The sequence below is a fragment of the Urocitellus parryii genome, chromosome 9, assembly GCF_045843805.1.
Source record: "Urocitellus parryii isolate mUroPar1 chromosome 9, mUroPar1.hap1, whole genome shotgun sequence".
NCBI lineage: Eukaryota > Metazoa > Chordata > Mammalia > Rodentia > Sciuridae > Urocitellus > Urocitellus parryii.
The window spans coordinates 96,117,735-96,124,825 of NC_135539.1; positions in this window are offsets into that span (position 1 = coordinate 96,117,735).

The window sequence follows — 7,091 nt, forward strand, 5'->3', positions numbered from 1 at the left end:
TTGTAAACTTTAAGTAGGTGAATTTTATATGTGACTTATATTTCAATAAGGCTGTTAAAAACATACTATTTCTCTGTGAAAGTATAGCAGTAAGGGAAGTATTGTGATTCATTTTTTTGGAGGGGTTACTGGGGAATTGAACTCAGGGCCTCACACCTACATGCCAGGCAAGCACTCTACCACTGGGTCACATCCCCAGCCCTCTTATGATTTATTCTTCTTTTACCCACTAATAATGGTCTAGTCCCTAGCCCTTACTATTATCAAACAAATGCCCTTTGAGTTGTTTTTCCCCTCCCATTCTAGTTTACTGCTGACATTTATAGCCATTGCAAAACAAAATGAACTTTCCGTCTTTCTTCAGAAAGCACAGTAGCTCAGTATTTTCAAATGATACAAGGATGTAATAATACCAATTTATCAGTCAGTAAGTATTTATTGAGTCCTACAATATGTGAGGCACTGTGTGGTATAATGAAGGCATATAATTAGTTTATTCATTTACAAAATGTTCTTGAGTGACTTTTAAGTGACACCTCTATCCTTGAGCAAAAAGAGACAATGTACGTGAGATATCAATGTATGAAACTACTACAAACAATAGAAAGAAGTGCTTAACCATATTCTACATAGTGTCGTGTAGATTATTTAAAAAAAAAAACTCGTAATTACCTATGCATGGACTAAGACATGTAATGAGGGGAAACAAAAACAAAGCATGAAAGGTATACCTAAACATTCTCACAACCTAAGAATTAATTAAGCGTAGACAAATTAAAAGTATAATCTGATGGTTCTGAGTGGTAGTTTTGATATTTCATTGAAAAAAAATAAGTAAACTAAAATATAAACACATACACACACTTGTATACTTACACATACCCCCACACTTCTCTTTCTACAGCTACCTATTTCACTTAACCTAATTCTCCAAATCCATCCATTTTATACAAATGGCACAGATTCTTTCTTAAATGTGGCTGAAGAATATTCTATTGTGCATACATTCCACATTTTCTTTATTCATTCATCTGTTGATGGGAACTTAAATTAATTCCATATCTTAGCTATTGTGAATAATGTCATAATAATCATGGTGTACAGGTATCTCTTTGGTATGCTGATTTCATTTCCTTTGGATATATATTCAGTGAGATAGTTGGATCCTATGTTAGATCTAGTTTTAGTTCTTTAAGGCATCTCCATACTATCCTCCATAATACCTGTACTAATTTACAATCTCGACAGCAGTGTATAAGATTTTCTTTTTTTTCCACATCCTTGCCAGCATTTTTTTTAAAAGAATAGCATATATATATTTTTTATAATAGCAAGTCTAACAGGTAAGATGGTGTCTCATTTTAGGTTTTTTCCTTTTTTTTTTTTTTGGTATCTTCTTCAATTTCTTACATCAGTATTTTGTAATTTTCACTTTTGAAGTCTTTTATTTCCCTGGTTAAGTTTATTACTAAGTATTTAACTTTTTATAGCAAGGTGAATAGAATTGCTTTCATATTTTCTTTCTTATTAAATTCATTGTTGGTATATAAAAAAGCTCTTGATTTTTTTTTGTTATGTTGCCCAAGCTGTTCTTGATCCTCCTGTCTCAGACTTTAGAGCCTCCAGTCACTATACTCATGAGCCATCACACCCAGCTAAAAAGCTCCTGATTTTAAAAAAAGTTTTTAGTTGTAGATGGACACAATACTTTTATTTTTATTTAATATTTTAAAAAATTTGTTTGTTTAATTAGTTATACATGACAGCAGAATGCATTTGTTTCATTGTACACAAATGGAACACAACTTTTCATTTCTCTGGTTATACACAATGTAGAGTCGCACCATTTGTGCAATTGTACATGTACCTAGAGTAATAATGTCCTTCTCATTCCATTATCTTTCCTACCTACATGCTCCCTCCTCTTCCTCCCCTTTATCTAACCCAAAGTTCCTCCATTCTTCCCTTGCCTCCACCCTCCATTATGGATCAGTATTTACTTATCAGAGAGAACATTCGGCCTTTAGTTTTGGGGAATTGGCTTACTTTGCTTAAGCATGATATTCTCCATTTACCTGCTAATGCCATAATTTTATTCTGTTTTAATGCTGAGTAATATTCCATTGTGTATATATACAACAGTTTCTTTATCCATTCATCTATTGAAGGATATCTAGGTTGATTCCAGTTAAGATATTGTGAATTGAGCTGCTATAAATATTGATGTGGCTGTGTCACATACTATGTATCACTATAGTATGCTGATTTTAAGTCCTGTGGGTATAGACTGAGGAGCAATTATACATGAGGATCAGGATAGCTGGGTCAAACGGTGGTTCCATTCTAAGTGTTCTAAGGAATCTCCATACTGCTTTCCAGAGTACCAATTTGCAGTGCCACCAACCATGTATGAGTGTCCCTTTTTCCCCCGCATCCTCACCAACACTTATTGTTGCTTGTATTCTTGATAATTGTCATTAGGACTAGAGTGAGATGAAAAAAAAAAGAATCAATAAATGGGATGGATTCAAACTAAAAAGCTTCTTCTCAGCAAAAGAAATGATCAATAATGTGAAGAGAGTGCCCACGTAGTGGGAGAACATCTTTACTACACACAAATCAGATAGAGCACTAATTTCCAGAATATACAAAGAACCCAAAAAACTTAACACCAAAAAATAATAATAATAACCCAATCAATAAATAGGCTAGGGAACTGAACAGATACTTCTCAGAAGAAAATATAAAATCAATCAACAAATATAAATGTTGAACATCTCTAGAAATTAGAGAAATGCAAATCAAAACTACTTTAAGATTTCATCTCACTCCAATCTGAATACCTTTATTTTATTTATTTATTTTATATGGTGCTGAGGATTGAACTCAGTGCCTCACATGTGGTAGGCAAGTGCTCTACCACTAAGCCACAACCCCAGCTCCCAATTCCTGATGTTTTAAAATATGATTTTGTATCCTGCTACTTTACTGCATTTGTTGATGGGTTCTAACAGTCTTTGGAGTCTTTAGGCTGTTCTATGTATAGAATCCTACCATTGGCAAACAGGGATAATTTGACTTCTACCCTTCTTATTTGTTTATATTGTATTTCTTTTTCTTGCTTGTTTTTGACCAATTTTTTTAGTACTTTATTGAACAAGAGCAGTGACAGTAACACTCTTATCTTGTTTCTGATCTTAAAGGAAATTTTTTTAGCTTTTCCCCATTCAATAGGACAAAGGCTATGTGTTTGTCATATATTCCCTTATTATGTTAAGGTCTGACTCTTCTATACCTCATTTGTTTAGGCCTTTTATCATGAAGGGATGCTGAATTTTATTAAATGCTTTCTCTGCCTCTGTTGGGATACTCTTGGTTTTTTTTTTTTTGTCCTTCATTCTGTTGATGTGATGCATTGTGTTTACTGATTTGCATATGTCAAACCACCTTTTCATTACTAGGATGAAATCATCTCAATCATGGTGATCTTCTGTGTGTGTGTGTGTGTGTGTGTTGCTAGGGATTGTACCCAGAGCCTTATGCATGCCAGGCAAGCACTCTACCACCTGAGCTATATCCCCAGCCTGTGGATGATCTTTTTGATGCATGTTGAATTAGACTCCCTAGGATTTAGTTTTGTTGAGAGTTTTATATCTATGTTCATTAGGGATATTGGTCTCCAGTTTTATTTTGTTGTTGTTGTATCCTTTTCTTGTTTTTGTAATAGGGTAATGCTGGCCTTACAGAATGAGTTTGGAAGGGTTCCTTCCTTTTCAATTCTTTGAAATAGTTTTTAAAAATTGGCATTAGTTCTTTTTTAGAAGTTTAGTAAAATTCAGCAATGACGTTATCTGATACTGAGGTTTTTCTCTGTGGGAGACTTCATGTTACTGATTCAATCTCATTACTTGTAATTGGTCTATCCAGGTCTTTTATATCCTTATTCAATTTGCTAGATCACATGTGTCCAGAAATTTATCAATTTCTTCTAGGTTTCCAGTTTGTTAGTATATAGTTTTTCATAGTAATCCTTAATGATCCTGTGCATTTCTGTGGTATCAGCTGCCATGTGTTGAGAGCCACAGCCCATGAAGCCCCAGCAAACTTCCAGCTGCCAGCAAACTTCCAGCTGCCAGCTGATGATTGGCTAACAGCGGCCCCAGTAAACTACTAGCTTTCAACTGATTGGCTCCTCTGCAGTGATGCTCATTGGGTTGTTTCCCCGCCCTTTCAGATTATGCAGCTGCTCATTGGGGGACTTTTTTTGGCTCCGCCCACATGACCCAGCCAATGGGCCTCAAGAGCAGGAGGAGTGGGGGAGGTTGAGAGGCTTGTGGGAAGCCTGTGGTGGCAGTTGGGCTCTGAAGGTTTTCCTGAAGAGCTGTGTGGTTTGGCCTGTGTTCTAAAAATAAATTTCGTTTCTTTTGACAAGTGGCTCCTGAATTGTGCCCAGCCAGACTGCGCAGCGATGTCTCCTGTTTCATTTCTGATTTTATTTATTTGGGTCTTGTCTGTTTCTTGGTTAGTTTAGCTAACGTTTTGTCACCTTTCAATATATAAACTTTTTGTTCCAGTGATTTTTTTTTTTTTTGAGAGTACAAAGATTCTAACCTGAGGCTTGCATAGCCATCTTACTACTGAGTTATATCCCTCTACCTTCCATTGATCTTTAGTATTCTATTCTGTTAGGCTCTATTTTGTTTATTTTTGCTCTCATTTTTGTTATTTCTTTCCTTCTACTAGTTTTGGATTTGATTTGTTCTTGCTTTTCTAAAGTTCTTAAGGTGCATCAGTAGATTATTTGAAATCAATTTTTTTAAAATGTAGGCTCTTATTGCTATCCGATTCCTTCTTAGTATTGCTTTTGCTGTATCACAAGTTTGGCATATTGTGTTTTCATTTTATTCAAGAAATTCTTAAATTTCCCTTCTGACTTTTTTGATAACATATAATTTGTTTAAAATTGTTTTGTTCAGTCTCTGGTATTTGTAAAGTTTCCAAAATTTCTTTTGTCGCTGACTTCTAGTTTTATTCCATTGTGATCAGAAAAGATATAAGATATGATATCAAAATTTTTTGAATTTTTTAAAGATTTGTTTTGTGGCCTAATATATGGTCTATTCTAAAGAAAGTTCCATGTGTTAATGAAGAGAATGTATAATCTGCAACTGTTGGAATGTTCTGTAAATGTAAAGTCCATTCAATCTATAATATAGTTTAACTCTGGTGTTTCTTTAATTTTTTTTTTTTTTTTGTATATTGGGACTTGAACCCAGGGGCATGCTTAACCAATGAGCTACATCCCTACCCCTTTTTATTTTATATTTTGAGACAGGGTCTTGCTAAATTGCTGAAGCTGGTCTTGAACTTGCAATCCTTCTGCCTCAGCCTCTTGAGCAGCTGGGATTACAATATGCATGTGTCACCATATATAGCTAACACTGATGTTTCTTTGTTGAATTTTTGTCTGGATAATCTGTCCATTGATAAAAGTGGGGTTTTGAAGCCCATCACTTTTATTGTACTGGAGCCTTTCTCTCCCTTTGAAGCTAATAGTGTTTGTTTTATAAAATTGGGTGCTCTGACATTAGGTGCATATAAATTATAATCATTGTATCTTCTTGTTGAATTGGTCCCTTTATCATTACATGGCACCCTTCTTTGTCTCTTAGTTTTTATCTTAAAAGTCTCTTTTGCAGCCACGTGCAGTAGTGTACATCTATAATCCCAGCAGCTGGGGAGGCCAAGGCAGGAGGATTGTGAGTTCAAAGCCAGCTTTAGCAAATTAGCAAGGCCTTGAGCAACGTAGTGAGACCCTGTCTCAAAATAAAATATAAAAAGGGTTGTGGATGTGGCTCAGTGGTTAAATGCCCCTGGATTTAATCTCCAGTAACTGTTCCCCTGCCACCTCCCAAGTCTCTTTTGTTAGATATAACTACAGCTTTCTGTTTTAGGTTTTTATTTGCTTAGATATTATTTTCCATCCACTCACTTTTAGTTTGAATATTTATTGGTAATATGAGTTTGTTATAGGTATAATGTTTTGTTTTGTTTGTAATCCTTTCAACCAATCTACATCTTTTTTTAACATTTTTTTAGTTGTTGATGGACTTTTATTTTATTTCCTTATTTATATGTGATGCTGGGAATTGAACCCAGTGCCTCACGCATACGAGGCAAGCGCTCTACCACTGAGCCACAACTCCCGCCCCTAATCTACATCTTTTAACTGGATAATTTAGTCTATTTACATTTAATGTTATTCAATAATAAGGACTTAATCCTGTCATTTTCTTCTGATTGTTTTGAACATTTTTTTGTTCTTTTACTCTTTTGTTCATCTTTGTGATTTAATGGTTTACTACTGTGATGTTTGATTTTTTTCTAGTTTTTTTCAGTATCTACTATTCTAGAGGGATTTATGATTTTTATATGCTTTCAGGATGATAGTTATCTTTCACTTCTGGATGTAGGACTCCCTTAAACATCTTTTGTAAAGTTGATCTGGCAGCCATGAATTCCCTTGGATTTTGCTTGTCTTGGGAAGTCCTTATTTCTTCCTCATATCTGAAAGCCTTGCTAGATATAGTAATCTTGGTTGTGAGTTATTTTCTTTCAGGACTTGGAATATATCATTCTACTTCCTCATGACCTTCAAGGTTTTCTGCAGAGAAATCTTCTTTTGGTCTAATGGGGATCCCCTTAAATGTGACTGGGTACATTCTCTTACAGATTTGAAAATGCTTTCCTTCTCTTGTACTTTTGACAATTGGATGATAGTACACCATGATGGAGATCTTTTCTGGTCATGTCTACTTGGAGTTCTATAAGCTTCCTGAATTTGGATATCCATATCTTTCTCAAGGTTGGGACAGTTTTCATTGACTAGGTAATCCATTCTTTTATTTCATTGAATAGATTTTTCTATGCTCTTAACTTTTTCTCCTCACCTCTTGGTATTCCGAAATGTTTGTTCATTTAATGGTGTCTCAGAGGTCTTGAATGTTCTCTTCATCCTTTCTTTCTTTTTTTTTTTAACATCTAAAAAAAGTTGAATTTATTAATTTACAAAAACATTACAAAAGTCAAAA